Raw genomic sequence first — 16,490 nt, forward strand, 5'->3', positions numbered from 1 at the left:
TTCTTAGACCGTGACACTCATCCATTTGACATTTCTATAATTTTGTCATCTCAAAAAATGTTATAGAGAAGAATGACGTAGTATAAAACCTTGTGAGATTGGCTTTTTTCTCACTTAGTATAATTCTCTGGAAATTCATCCATGTTGTCGTATATATCAACAGTGTGTTCCTTTTTATTGTTGGGTAGTTTTCCATGGTGTAGATGATATGGATGCAACATCCTTTCTTGAATCATTCCACCTGTTTAAGTATCTGCATGGTTTCCAGTTTGTGGCTCTCATGAATTAAGCTGTTGTACACAGTCAAGTAGTTTTTTGTGTGAACATAAATCTTCATTTACTTGGGAGTGCCGTTCCCAGGAGTGCAATTGCTGGGTCCCATGGCAGTTGCATATTTAGTTGCTGGTTTTTTTTAGCTTGTCAAACCGCTTCCCAGAGTGGCTGTACCATTTTACGTTTTCTTCTGAGCCCTGCTTACACTGCCTGCCACAAATTTTGATAAGTTGTATTTTCATTTTCCTTCCTTCAAAATATTTTCGAATTTCTCTCGAGACTCCTTTTTTACCTGTGTGTTGTTTAGAAGGGTGTTGTTTAATCTCCAAATGTTTTGGGATTTTCCAGCTACCTTTCTGTTACCGATTTTGAGTTTAATTTCATGGCGGCTTGAGAGCATTCTTTAGGTGACTTCTATTTTATATTTGCTAAGGTGTGATTTATGGCCTAGCTTGTGGTCTATCTCGGTGAATGTTTCACATGAGTTTGAGAAGAGTATGTAATCTGTCAGTGTTGTGATGAAGCATTCTATGTGATGAAGCATTGTCAATTAAATCCTGTTTGTTGGTGCTGCTGTTTAGCTCAACTATGTCCCTTCTGCATACACCAGTTACGGACAGAGAGGTGTACAGGTCCCCAACTACCACTGTGGCCCTGTCTGTTTCTCCTGGCTGGTCCATCAGTTCCTGCCTTGTGTGTTTTGATGCCCTGTTAGGCACATATACATTGTAGATTGTTATGTCTTCTTGGAGAATTGACCTCTTTATCATTAACGCTCCTCTGTTTCCCTGATAATTTTTCTTGTTCTGAAAATTTTTCTTGTTTCTTCACCTGAAATTAATATAGCTAGTCTAGGTCTCTTCTGATTCATGTTAGCAAGGTGTATCTTTACCCTTTACTTTTAAGCTATTCGTGTCTTTATATTCAATTCTTTTAAGGTTGATTTATCTTTGAGAGAGAGAGAGAGAGCGAGCGAGCACGTGAGCAGGGGAGGGGCAGAGAGAGGGAGACAGAGGATCCAAAGTAGGCTCTGCGCTGACAGCAGAGAGGCCGATGTGGGGCTTGAACTCATGAACTGCAAGATCACGACCTGAGCCAAAGTTGGACACTTATCTGACTGAGCTACCCAGGCGCGCTCCCTTAAAAAAAATTTTTTTTTATGTGTCTTTATATCTAAGTGAGTTTCTGTAAACAAGGTATAGTTGGGTCTTTTTTTTTTTTTTTTCTTTTAAGTCTGGTCAATCTCTGCCTTTTAACTGGTGTATTTAGCCAATTCACATTTAAAATGGTTGTTGATATATTTGGATTAATATCTGTCATATTTGTTACCATTTTCTATTTGCTGCATTTGTTCCTCATTTCTTGTTTTTTTAAAAATCTTCTCTTTCTCTGGTTTTAACTGAGCGTTTTATGATTCTGGTTTTTTTCTTTTCTCTTAGCATAGAAATCATACTTCTTTTAAAAATAGTCTTAGTGGGGTGCTGGGTGGCTCAGTCGGTTAAGCATCCCACTTCGGCTCAGGTCATGATCTCGTGGTTCATGGGTTCGAGCCCCGAGGCGGGCTCTGTGCTGACAGCCCAGAGCCTGCAGCCTGCTTAGGATTCTGTCTCTGGCTCTCTCTGCCCCACCCCCTCTGTCTCTCTGTCTCTAAAATAAACATTAAAAAGTTTAAAAAAATAGTCTTAGTGGTTGCACTAGAATTTGTGATATATTTTTACAATTAATTGACGTCCAGTCCCAAATAACATAATTGCTGTTCACAGGTAGTGCAGGTACCTTTTACATTCCCAATTTTCCCCTCCTGTCTCTTAGAACATTGCTGTCATTCATTTCATTCATTTGCCCATAAGCTGTGATCAGCCAATACATAGTTACTGTTATGATTTTGAGGTAACAACCTGAGCTCGCAACTTGCAACTAGTGTGTGAAATGTGTGTGTGTGTGTGTGTGTGTGTGTGTGTGTGTGTGGTCAGGGGAGGGCAGTCTTGTGGGACTGAGCCCTTAACCTGTAGAATCTGATGCCATCTCTGGGTAGATGGTGCCAGAATTTAAACTGTAGGACACCCACCTGGTGTCACAGAGAATTGCCTGGTGTGGGGAAAGACCTTCATATATTTGGTGACCAGGAGTGTCAGAAGGGAAGCCTTCTTGGTAAAGGTGAAGAAGACATACAGGGAAGAGAAATACACAGTAGGGAAGAAATGGGTATTTCCCCACTCGGGAAGGAAAACTCTGTGAGTGGTGCCATTTCACACTCCTTTTTTTCTTTGCCTTCTGGTATTCCCACTGTGTGCGTGTTTCCATCTGTTTATTCATCAGTCTTGGGACACAGGCTATTTACTCCTAAGGCCCTCTGCTGTTTCAATGGAAAGCCAGCAATGTTTGATGAAACCCCCTGACTTAGCGGGATTTGATGTCTACACTTCGTCTCCCCTTTTGTGGGTAGCAACTGATGGCTTTACTCAGCTCGGTCACCCTCCCAGCTGCTGCTCTCCCTTGTGCTCCTGGAAGCTCTCCCTGTCCCCCAGGCAGAGCAAGTATTTCACTGGAATGTGTAAATCGATTTGGGGACTTCCCCCTCTCTGGTTCTTTCATTTCCAGGATCTCACCCTTCTATTTCCAGCTGCTCCAGAATTCCCCAAATCCTTCCTTCCTCTGATACCTCAAACCATTAAGTAAGACTGCAGCTCTCTACCTGGATTTTAGTTTACCTGCAGATAGCTGGTTAACACCTGTCTGAATGTCGATCTTACCCAGGGCAACCGCCTCCCCCTTTTTTTTTGAGGGGCATGTTCTTTCTAGTTTTGCCTGCTTTGGGCCATTTTCCTGACTTTTCAAATAGCTGGTTTTAAAAATATTTTGAATAGGGTTTATAGTTGTTATCTGTGGGAGAGTTAGCCCATTGTCCTACTCCTCCATTATTGGAATCGGAACCTAGGAAGCTATCTCTGGACCTTTTTGATGAGAACGGCAGGGTAGCCTTTTATTTATTTTTTTAAGGTAATCTCTACACCCAACATGGGGCTCAAATTCATGACCCTGAGATTAGAAGTCCCGTGCTCTACTGCCTGAGCCAGCCAGGTGTCCCAAGGTAGCCTTTCAGAATGTAGGCATTACCCCTTATCTCCCTGATCATTAGTAATCCAAAATGTCATGGGCCTGCTGTGCTCTGTGAGTAGAAGGTAACAAAAACTACAGCTTTCTGTGTCAGACATCTGTATTTTGGGTTTAGGATTTTCTTCAAGTGGGACACTTATAGACCTAAACTTAACTCTGGCCTGTTTCCAGAGCTTGGAAGAATATCAAGAGAGTTGTGCTCCTGTTTATACTTTTGTTGATGAAAGCACCCCTGCCAGAGCTCTCTTGTTAGAGAAGAGTGTTATCAGAAGAAGCTGTTGGTATTAATAAGCTAGAAATAGTGATTCACTTCTGATAATCCTTTCCAAGTTAGAGACCGTGAGAAAGCGTACAATCATTGGCTTCCCTGAGTTGAAACACCCAAGCCTCTGTTGTTCCGTGTGGGCAGGGCGTGGAGGTGGGTGGTTCTCTCCTATTCTGAGGTTCTCCTTGGAGGTGGGGTTGGATTCAGAGACGGGTATTCACAAACACCTGTGCCATTTGTGAGTTTGGGCTGACTTCTGTCCTGGGGGAGGAGTGACAAGGGAATTTGCTCTTTATCCCTCCTTGACCTGCTCTGAGTCAGAAGAGACTCGATGCCACATTAACTGCTACATTTCCTGGGTCTGGGGCCCAGGGCACCCTTTCGAGTTCAGTAAAGAGCAGTATTCTGCCCCTGTGGGCTGGGAATCCATGTGCCAGGTGTGATTTTCTGCTTGCGTATGCTGCTGGGGCAGAGACACAATGAAAAGTCTTCTTGTTTTTAAACGGTCTTCTTGTTTTTGAAGTATTTGTTTGCAACATTAGGAGACTAGGCCCCAAGATCTTTGCTGGGCTATAATGTTTAATTTTATGAAGGGTTAAATCTCACGTTATATTGATAAGACATCCTCTAGGTGGCTGTAATCTCAGATGGGGAAGTGTCTATTCTCTGCTATAAGGGATCATGTGGATTATTTATAAGGATGGAAAGAAACTGGCCCAGTTTTCTTGGCTACTCACTTATTTTCCTAATCCGGTTGGACCTCCTAGTTTGGCTGTCTTGGAATCATCTTTTCTCTCTACCCTTTGGCACATCCTGTATCTATTCCTGAACCCAGCCCTATTCTCCTGACTGCATGTGATCTGATCCCTTGGTCTTCCAAGATGTGCTCCCTTGTGCCCCTTTCAGCCATTTCGGCATCTGTAGAGGACTCTGGCAGAAACTTCACTGCAATGGCCCTCTATCTCTTTTCTGCTCTGATAGACAAGAGGGATCTACTTATCCACTTGACAAGCATTTACTGAGCATCTACTTTGACTCAGGTATGTTAGGGGCTGGGCATCAGTGATATAAAGAAGATACCAGTTTCCTTTCCATGAAGCTTATATAAAAAACACATGGGATCAATGAGTTGATTGTGTGTAGAGGATATTGTAGAGACACCCAGAAGCACCTGACATATATGTATGGGGATTAAAGAAGGCTTCCTGGAGGAAGCGATACCTAGGCCAAGGCCTAAGAGCAGTTAGGAGAAGAGGGGATTCAAGCAGAAGGGACAGGGCAGTCTCTAACATCCCTGTGCAGGACGCATGCCCAGGGAGGATCCAGGGATATGTCCAACCTCCAACTGTATCCTGTACCCACATTTTTTTTCTCCTGCTTAAGAGGACATACGGAAAGCAAGGTGAAGGGTGCCTGGGTGGCTCAGTCGGTTAAGCACCTGACTTGATTTCAGCTCAGGTCATGATCTCCTGGTTCGTGAGTTTGAGCCCCACATCGGGCTCTGTGCTGACAGCTCAGAGCCTGCTTCGGATTCTCTGTCTCTCCATCTCTCTCTGCCCCTCCTGTGCTTTCTCTCTCTCTCATTCTCTCTCAAAAGAAATAAATAAACTTATAACTTGTTTCTCTCTCAAAACAAATACTTTAAAAAAAAAAGAAGGCGAGTGAGCAGGAAAGTCATTGTAGGCATAAATACGAATCTGCTCTAACTTTTTAAAAGGATAAATCATAAGTTATTTGCAAATTGTTGACTAAGAGTTCAGGTATGACCCATTGCTGAGCAATGCACTTTGAAATGGTTTAATGTACCACACGTCGTGCCTTACGCATAGCAACTAATAAAGAAAACCAGAAAAGTCATTAGAAAATTCACCCCCACACCGAAGGCCACCACTTTTCAAAATGGGGATACATTCTTCCAGTCTTACTTCTTTCCAGCTCTTTTTGTTAAATGTATAAAAAGAGTCTTGTGCAATAAGGTATAACTTGTTCTTTTTATTTAATAGATCATAAACATTTTTCCATGCCATTAAATACTATTCTACAACGTTATTTGAACAACTGCATACTTTCTCATATGATGTATTTACTTAATTAGTTCCTTATTGTTAGGCATTTGGAGTGCTTCCAAAAAAGTCTGTAAGCTATGTCGCTAAATCTTTCTAGCTTCGGAACATCTATAAGGTGATTCTTCCTATTGTTAAGGTGAATTTGAGATTCAGTCAGTACACATCGGTTACGTGATACAACAAAAGAGAGGGTTTTTAAATGGTTGTTTGATGGGCACCTTTGTGGCTCTGACTTCGGCTCAGGTCATGACCTTGCAGTGCAAGTCGGGGCTCAGGTCATGACCTCACAGTTCATGAGCTCAAGCCCCTCTATCTGCCCCTCCCCTGCTCGTGTGCGCATGTGCACGCTCTCTCTCTCTCTCTCTCTCTCTCTCTCTCTCAAAAATAAACATTAAAAAAAATAGTTGTTTGAAAAAAACTTGGCTGTGGAGGTAAACCTGAGTAGGAAAAAGCATTATGAATTTATTTTTTATAAATCTAGGTAAGATTTTCAATGTATATTTTCCTAACTTTGTCATTTACTAATATTTATTTACCAAGGTTCTGTAGAACTGAGAAATAAAATGAAAAGTCATGGATATTAGATTTAACTATACAATTAAAATCATGTTTTCTTAAAATGTTTACCATTGCAAAACAGAAAGGGATAATTAAAGAGAATTGCCTTAATAATTGGTAGGTGAATTTGGTATAAAACTAATACTTCATGTAAATGCAGGGGGAGGTGGATTTCTTCCCCGTTCAGGTTAGTTATTTAAAACATTGGGGCACCTGGGTGGTTCAGTCAGTTGAACATCTGACTTTGGCTCAGGTCATGATCTCACGGTTCATGAGTTGAAGCCCCACAGTGGGCTCTCTGCTCTCAGCACAGATCCCACTTCAGATCCTCTGTCTTCCTCTCTCTCTGTCCCTCCTCTGCTCATTGTCTCTCTCCTCTCTTTCTCAAAATAAATAAATAAACTTTAAAAAATAAAGTCAAACATTTTAAGCTATGTGGGCACCTGGGTGGCTCAGTCAGTTAAGCGTCCTACTCTTGGTTTCAGCTCAGGTCATGATCTCACATTTCGTGAGATCGAGCCCTGCGTGGGGCTCTGTGCTGACAGTGAGGTGCCTGCTTGGGATTCTCTCTCTATCCCTCTCTCTCTCTTTGCCCCTCACCCACTCATGCACACACTCTCTCTCACTCTCAAAATAAATAAATTAAAAAAATCTTAAGCTATATAAACTTATTACTGCTTTCCTTATTATAATACCATCAATGATAACATGAGTTTATAGAGAATTCTCAATTGAGTCATAGGAGTTTATGAATACTTTAAAATGATAATGAAAAAAGCTGAAATGTTATTACCTTCTTAATGTTGATCTGATTTTTAATTTCTCTTAAATTTCTATTTCCCCAGTAATGGATATGGTTTATGCTCCCTTGAGATCATTAGTAGTTTGATCAAAGATAATTTCTTGCACAGTGAAGCCTGGGTGGCTCAGTCTGCTAAGTGTCATCTCACCATTAGCCGACAGCGAGGGGCCTGCTTGGAATTGTCTCTCTCCCCCTCTGTCTCTGCCCCTCCCCTGCTTGTGATTTCTCTCTCAAAATAAGTAAATACACAAGAAAAAATATATAATTTCTTGCATAGATTGTTTGATCATCTAGAAGGATCCACCAAGGAGCCATGTACTACAGATATACTTAATCTTGAGGGAAGTGCTAAACCTTTTGTGATTCTGCCTGAGTCCAGTTTTTCTTGCCAGAGTTAATGGTACTTTTGGGGGCAGCAGTGGCTGGCTTAGAACAGATTGATTCCAGGCTGTGCCCCCACCCCCGGCCTGATTTTCCAGGACTCCTCACTCTCTGGTTACCAGTCACGTTGAGCCTCCCTTGGGTGCGGTTCAGAACTCAGCATGGAGGCCGCCTCCCTGACCGCGAAGGCTGGGCTGTTATGATTTGTGTTCCTACAGGACACATTCCCACTATCTCACTGTTGTCATTGTCCTAGGGGCCGGGGCCAGGAGCAGGTGGCAGAGGACCCATCCTGGGCTCCCCGTGAGAGGCAGGACTATGTGTGGACGGAGGCTCCAAGTCCCTGGCACCTGCTCCATTGTCCCATGAGACTTCACTTACAAAATGCAAACTCAAAGATGAAATTATTAAGAATTTCGAGAGGGTGACGAGGTAGGGGCATTAAATCCCAAGCATGAGGCCTTTCTGAGGAGAGGGAAGGGGGTCTGTGAGATCGCAGGGATCACACACTCATCCATGCAGCTGTTGCTGAGTATATCAATTCATATAATCCTCTTTTTATTTTTATTTTTGAGAGAGAGAGAGAGAGAGAGAGAGAGAGAGAGAGAATGAGTGCAGAAGATGCAGAGAGAGGGGGGGTCAGAGGATCCGAAGTGGGATCTGTGCTGACAGCAGTGAGCCTGATGCGGGGCTTGAACTGATGAACCGTGAGATCACTGCTTGAGCTAAAGTCGGACCCTCAACCGACTGAGCCATCCAGGTGCCCCTATAATCCTCATTCTACTGATGCAGAAGACACTGCACTGAAAGGCTAAGTAACCAGCCAAACATCATATAGCATATAGATTTGAAATGGGGCAGGACACTCCCATAATGTCCGGGGGAGTAAACGTAGGAATTCCCTGCTCTAGGAGACTGGAACCACAGCGAAGAGCTGTTTCTTTGTGCTTTTCCTCCATATTAACTACTTAGGTGGTGAGTCTCAGTTATTCAGGTATCAGGTCTCTGCTGGGTCCTATTGGTGTCTCCTCTCTTCTTTGCATCAGATGATGTTAACAATAAAAATGGCCTGTCACATATCACCATTGTCCTCATTAAAAAAACCTTCTTTCTGTATATGTGTGTACATAAAGATATAATAGTATTTATGAAAATGATTCATATATTTAAAAATCTGTGTAATGTTTTAAAAAATATTAACGGCTATTTAAAAAAAATTGTATCTGTACTGCCCTCTAGTGGTCATGAAAATTTAAGAAACGCCATTCAAAATGCACTTTATTAAAGTGCAATCGTAAAAACATGAACCACACTACTGCCATTTATTGCTGGTGTGCAAACACATTTCCACGACGTCCAGGTAGGTGGTGTCACAAGGAAGTGGGCGGGACAACACAAAAGGGGGACAACACTTGCCCTGTCTAAAGGGAGGGGTCTCTACTTGCCCTGTCTAAAGGGAGGGGTCTCTACGTGAGAACCAGTTTATGGTGGCCCTGGGGGAAGGCAGGCTCAGTTATTAAAGAGGGCACCTGGGTGGCTCATTTGGTTAAGCATCCGACTCTTGGTTTCCACTCAGGTTATGATCTCACAGTTCGTGAGTTTGAGCCCCGCGTCTGGCTCTGAGATGACAGCATGAGCCTGCGTGGGATTCTCTCTCTCCCTCTCTTTCTCTCGCTCTGCCCCTTCCCAGCTCACTCTCTCTCTCTCTGTCTCTCTCAAAAATAAATAAATAAACTTAAAATTTTTTTTTTAAGTAAAAAATAAAGGAAAGCCCAAGATCCAGATATTTATGTAAAAGTTACCGATTTATTAATGTTGCTAATTAAGTATTTTAAACAATTTCTGTGTGGGTCATATCTGTATCTGTGGGCTAGATTGGGGCTGCAGTAACTGATCACTTGTGACCTTTCCTGGTGCATCCTGCCTGCTGGGCACTGGTTTTACCTACAGGTTCCCATCTCAGTCCCCAGTATGAGCCCGCGATGTGTTAGCCCCATTGCGTGGATCAGTAACAGAACCACAGAGAAGTTATACAAACTGCCTAAGGTTACACGACTGGGATTTGAACCCACTCTTGCTAACTCCAGCCCCCTGGTTTTAACGCCTGTATTTATTGCCCGCCACATGATATGGATGATTCATTCCACCAAGAAATGTATATTAAGTTGCTAACATATGCCAGAGACTATTCTAAGTGACAAAGATACAGTGGTGAATAAAGAAGGTCCTGTCCTCATTCTAATGTGTGTTTGTGTGAATCTGATGAAGTAGAGAATCAGTGGGGCACGGATTTCTTTCGAGCAACAGGATTCTCTGGTTTCTACATCTTTAGAGCCACAGTTTCATCCTGATTCTCAGTTTATTCCATCACTTCTCTTTGCTCTGCCCCATGTCCAGCTTGGCATCTGGATTTCTCTGTGCTTCTGTCCAGTCCGGCCCACTACTTTGCTTCCTACCCTTCAGCTCAGAATTTATTCCCCCATCCCTGTCCTACACATTGGGCCTGAGCATACAGCAGTGCGGCCTTTGACTTGGCTTTGGGGGGCCAAGCCCCTCTTTCCCAGACCCCACCCCTTCACAGACACTGCCCTGGCAGGGAGCGTCACATAAGATGTCGTGCTTCTTGAGCTTGGGGACACTTGTGCCCATGAAAAAAGGGCAATTTCATTACCTCCAGGTATTGTTCTATCTAGAAAGTCATGAAAGTTTTGGAGTTTTATTTCACTTTTAAATTGTACTATTTTTGTAAGCCAGGTTTACTGAAGTATAGATCAAATACCTTAGTAAATTAAGGTGTACCTTTCTTCGAATTTTAACAGCTACGTACAGCCATGTAACTTCTACCATAATGGAAATTTAAAACATTTCTACTGCCCCAAAAAGTTTCCTCCTGCCCCTTTGAAGTTAATTCCCTGTCCCTAAATGCCCCTGATCTATTTTCTGTCCCTGAGGTTTTGTCTTTTCCATAATGTCACATAAATGGCATCGTCTAGTTTATAGCTTTATAATTAATTGAATGGTATTCCCACTTGTTTTTTTGAGACTAGTGTTTTCTCAGTGGCAACATTCACTTTAAAATTCCAGTGAAAACCAATGGGAAATGATCATTGCTGTCAGAAACATTTGTCTTACAAACCACTTTCGAAAGCGTATCAGTGTTATTCTATGAAGCATACCTGAATTCAATAGCATCGATTGATCTATGCACAAAATTCATTGACATGAGAGCTCATGCCTAGCCAAACTAATAACTTTCTTTGGCAGGGGAGGTGGAGGTGAGGGAACCAAGGAATCTCTGGGAAATTTTGCTAAGCTACTCCTCTCATTCCCAGCCCACATAGAGAACTACAAATATAAATGTTACCATGTCATGCATACTGCTAGTGTTTAATCAATGCTGCTGCTGCAGAAAGAAGACCAAGGACAATGAATCTGCATAGAAAATGAATGTACCCTGCATAGGATTCATTCCTTGATTGGATTCATCTCATCTGAGTGAGTCAGTAGGCAACAGTTTGGTAAAGAGGGGAGACAACTCATTCCAGGAAGGGTGAATGGCATGTGCAAAGGCCCTGGGACATGGTGCTGCATCATGCAAGGTTAGCATAAACTCAGGGCTGACATTCAGCTGTTTACACGGGGCAGACTGTCAATTGGTTTTACCAATTGTTCAGTATTTTTTAACACCCCCACTGAATGTGCCCGAAGGCCAGCTAGGCTCAGGCAGTTAGGTGGTTGCACACTTGAGCCCAATGAGAAGGAAGAGCCAAAGGAAACACACTTGAACCCAGAGAGTTGGGTCTGTAGGGTATATATTGGACTGAGAGCCACTCCATGCTAAGATGTCCTAGAGAGACCAGGCCTGGAGAGCTTAACAGTAATAAATGCCATGGGCAAAACTGGGGTCCTCAGCGTCCTTTTCTGGTGACCACAAGGAAAACAAGCTGAATCAAAGCCACTTATGAAAGTGCCAAGCACAGAAGAGCTCTTCATTAAATGTTTGTAGACCTGTCGCTGGGCATAGGACATTCAGGCATCTCTGTCATTTACTGTTTTTCTGAAGTCATGTGTCTGATTCATGCCTATTTCACTAGGACAGATTAGGTTTATCAGGTTTGGCCTAACAGAATTCCCTTCCAATTTCCAACATTTGGAGATTACCTAATCCAACTCCGATTTTGCAAATAAGAGGACAAGTAATTTGGCTGAAGCCTCCACTAGACGGTGGATGCAACTGTGACCAGAACTCAAGTTTACCAATTCAAAGTCAATTCGCTCTCCTGTTTTAATGAAGATAAATTCTTTTTTCCTCAAAAGAGAAAAGTGTGCTCCTGGAAGCAAGGCTGATTAAATTGCTGTTTTCAGGTCTCAGTTCAGAAAGGTCCTGGTTTGATCTACAGCAGCAAATAAATCTTGCAGATGAAGTGGATATAAAAAGAAAAAACCCACACACCTCATAAAACTTCAGTACAGCATCTCAGAGAGGCTGGATTCCAACGATTTTACGATGCCATCATCGGGGCAGGCCCTCAATCTCTTGCCAGCTCCCTGGACCCGTAAGGGTGCGGAGTAAGGTCCTGATCTTGCGCACTGATTTTCTGGGGTAAAGAAACTGAATTAGGATTAGTCTGGGCGAGTCTTACTCTCAGTGCTGCTAGATTGTTCTTTACTGCATAAACGACTTCCTTTTATTATGTTTTCCTCCTACACTGGTGGGAAGACTAAGTCACAGAATGTTACATGTCTGGTTTTTGTGACAGAAAAATGGGTGACTGCTCTAATTTCAGCGGGGCTGGGGAGGGAAGACTTCAAAAGGTTCACTCTGGCGAAACAGCTGGATTCCTTGCTGAGCACTTTTGCCGGCTAATTAGGGTGAGTTACATAAAATGCAATTTGGACTGAGCTGCTTCCTTGCAAACGTAGTTTAGATCTTCTGCCTAGTCTTAGTCTTCAAAATGAAACTGAATGGAGGACTAGAAATTTGCAGATTTAAAAAAAAAAGCGCTTTTTGCCATTTTTGAATTAACAAAAGATAGAGTGAATGAACAGAACCTAGCCATTAGAATTCTCTGAATGGCAAGTATCTCCCCCACGGATGCCTTTGATGAGCTCGTACTCTTGGCTGGTGGTTTTGTGTTCAGTTAGGGCAAAAGTGAATAATAAAGCAGTTAAGGGCCTTGTTTGGGGGTCTGACATTTAAACAGAACTTGCGAGTGCAGGAGAATCTCTGGAAGAACAATAGCGCGCAGACAGGGAGTCTTTCTCATTGTCAAAGAAATTCCATGGCAACATCTCTGTGAAGCTGCGTGTGGGCGGATGAGACCGTGCCAACATGCAAGTTCACCCTATGTGTGCTCAGGCGTTTTGCCTGGATCAGTCTCCCTTGTAAATCTTCATGTAACTGTATATATTTAGTCACGTATGCTTATATCAGCCGGCCCAAAGCAGCTTCTAATTGGTACTTCAAGCTAAGAACAAGAAGCGACCCTGAATAAATTTATCAGTGAGGGGGACGGAGAAGTCTGCACACAAGCCTACACTGTGTGAATGAACCTAAGAACAAAAAGGCACTTCTTAAGCTTAGAAAGCGCTACAGGCATGTAATTTACATGGGGGCATCAAGAACAGTAATAGCTGTAACAAGCCGGAACTCTGAGAACAGTTTGGATTCTTTCTGCAGGTAGAACAGAATTGAAAGAGTCTTTGTCCGTTGAGTAATTTAGTGTTGATTACAGAGGATTCAGAGTAACCAGCGTTTTCACCGTTTAGTTGCTTCCGTATGTGTGATCAACTGTGTTTCAAGGATTCATAAAATATCCTTCACCTGTTTAGATAATAGAGCTGAAGACCAAGAAGGGATTGGAGCTGAGTGCAAGGAATGGGGGCAGAAAAGCCAGGAAGAATTCCGTGGACATCTACCGATCTACCTCTCTGTGCCAGGAATTCTGATGTCTGCTTTATGTATATGCTCATTCATTTCTTGTGATAATCCATCGAAAGGTTGGGGAAACCATTTCAATTTCTTTCTTTCATTTGTTCATTCAATACATGCTTGTTGTGTGCTTATTATGCTCCAGGCACAGGACTAGTCCCTGGAAATATAATAGTGACCCAAACAGATATGGTCCTTTTTCTCAGGGAGTTTATATGCTAAAGGGGATATGTACATTAATGCGTGTAAAGGTGATAAATAATGAGAAGAAGAGGTAAATGGCACTGTGAGAATATTTGATGATAGGCTAGAGAAGCCTTCCTTAAGAAGCACAATTTAGGGGCACCTAAGTGGCTCAGTTGGTTAAGCATCTGACTCTTGGTTTCAGCTCAGGTAGTAATCTCATGGTTTGTGAGATCGAGCCCCGCGTCAGGCTCTGCACTGCCAGTGCAGAGACTGCTCTGGATTTTCTCTCTCTCCCTCTCTCTCTCTCTCTCTGCCCTGCCCCTGCTCATGCATGCTCACTCTCTCTCGAAAGTAAACAAACTTAAAAAAAAAGAAAAGAAGCACAATTTAGCTGAGATTCTAAGAATGAATAGTAAATAACGGACTGAAGCAAGAAGAAAGCATGTTCTAGGCAGGTGGAAGAAAATATGTGCAAAGGCCCTGTGGCAAAACTTGTAGTGATAGGAAGGAATAAATTATAGCCAATCTATTACATAGGGTTCTTAAATGAAAACAATAGAGACCAGTTTGGGCCAATTTTTGCTGAAAAGGAATTTATTAAAAGATTGAGTAGTTTACAGGATATCCCAGAGTGCTCTAGGAGCAAGTCCAGTAACCATGTCCAAAATAGTTCCACGGAGGTGTTTCATAAAGATACCACTTACGCTGGTGTCACTGGTACCATCGGTACTGGGCACTGGACATTGTTGTGACCACTGGAAACTGGACACAGCCACCCCTGTTGCCACTACCTACATGAGAATGGAATTCTGTTTCTCTGGCATTCGTTGCTAAGTAATATCCACTCTGCTGTGTCCACATGGCAGAGACTGGTTGACATGTCTTCTAGCTACAAGGCAGGTTTGCAAGGCAAAGAAGACAGTGAGATGTGCAGCTTTAAGTTCTGCCCGTCAGGAGGAATTGTCTCCTCACGGCCCATTATGTCACTCCACTGGTACCTACATAACATGCAGACAGTTCTGAAAACTCCAACTCTCTAGGAAACTCCCCTTCCATTGAGGGAGGCAGTAGTGATGTGTGGGCCCATGGGAACGTGAGTTTCCTCACGACAATTATGTGTGATTTAAGGCCTGTTCTAATAACACGACAGTGTGTATCCATTATTGCTGCCTAACAAACTACACCGAAACACGGCAGCTTAAGACAACAAACGTTTCTCATCTCACATAGTCTTCGAGGGTCAGGAACGTGGGGGCGGCTCAGGTGGATGGTTCTGGCTCAGGGTTTCTCACAAAGCTGTACTCCAGGTGTCCACAGGGCTGCAGCCATCCGAAGGCTGAGCTGGGCCTGGAGGACCCACTTCCCTGAGGGCTCCTCACATGGCTGAGGGCAAGAGGTCTCAGGTCTTCCCTTGATGTCGGCAGGAACCCTCAGTTGGTTGCCAGGCGGGCCTCCCCATAGGATGCTTGAGTGTCTTCATTACGTGGCAGGCAGCTTATTCCAGAGCAATGGATCCAAGAGAGAAAACAAGGCACACATCACAATGTCTTTTATATAGCTTCATCACTTCTGCTGCATTCCAATGGCCCCACAGACCAAACTTGATGCAGTGTGGGAGAGGACTACACAAGGCATGAATATCCGAGCTGGAATCGTTGGAGGTCATCTTAGAGACTGACTACCATATATTGTTCCTTCTTGTTGATGGAGTGCTCTGGGCACATGCGACTTTCTTTAATGCTTGATGTATCAGAAAACACCCAATCAATGAGCAGCAACACACATTCTATGTCACATGGCAACATTTGCTCAACATTTACCAAGGTATAGCAGCAATCCAGGAACCGTATCTCAAAAGGAAAATAATTACTTTCTAAACAGGGCATGATTTTATTTCAAAACCCTTCGGGACTGTGGCTAAACGTGTCCCCTTGGGCTTGTCATAGGCTCCTTATAGCATGCCGATCTGCCACAGTCATTAGATCTCCTTGGCCAAAGGACCAAATGGCAGAGCTGCGATACAGCAGCCTGGACTGGCTGATGAGACTTCTCTCAGTGTGGGCCCTCTCAGAGCTGTGGCATATAAATGGGTCTGAGCAACACAGCCACAAGAAAACATTTAAACAAATCCAGAATGTGGGACATTCTATAAAATCGTGAAAGTGTACTGCAGTCCCTAACAAGATAAACAATTTCGTCCTGGCATTTTCCCCCTTCCTTCCTTCCTTCCTTCCTTCCTTCCTTCCTTCCTTCCTTCCTTCCTTCCTTCCCCATCCCTCCTTCCTTCCTTCCCTCTGTCTCTCTCTCCTTTCCTCTTTCTTTCTTTTTTCTTTCTTTCTTTTTTTCTTTCTTTCTTTCTTTCTTTCTTTCTTTCTTTCTTTCTTTCTTTCTTTCAATATATTTTTACAAATCACCAGGTCAATACTACATACCAGGTCATGGAGACTGTGTTAATCTGTTTTGATAGAAACAGCTTTTGGAACACCAGCCACAATTGCTGCATCACTTGCGTAAGCTAGCATCGTTTTTCTAAGACTTAGCCATCTTTTATATTAACCAAATATGTGGTTACTACCTCCAAGTCTTTCAATAGATCTTCAGTTCTTTCAGGGAGCAATATTGGTCTTGGTTTATAGTTTGGGAAGGAAGACAGTGCTCCAGGGCTTCCTTTCATTTCTTTCTGCCATAATCGCCCTTCTTCTTCAGACAGGGGAGTCCATGTGGAACTTCTGCCCACTATAGAGTCTATTTATTCAGACTCTACCCTCAGGAATGGGGAAATAACCTTGACCAGTGTTGGGGGTCTCACTAGAGCTACCAGGAGATGGACTCGGTGCAAAGTTCTCAGTGCCGGATCATCACAAGTGCCCTCTGTGACTGATGACCCATTGTAGTATTTTGGGACCATAG

The sequence above is a fragment of the Panthera pardus genome, unplaced genomic scaffold (genome assembly GCF_024362965.1).
Source record: "Panthera pardus isolate Hobbes unplaced genomic scaffold, ASM2436296v1 HiC_scaffold_15, whole genome shotgun sequence".
Lineage (NCBI taxonomy): Eukaryota > Metazoa > Chordata > Mammalia > Carnivora > Felidae > Panthera > Panthera pardus.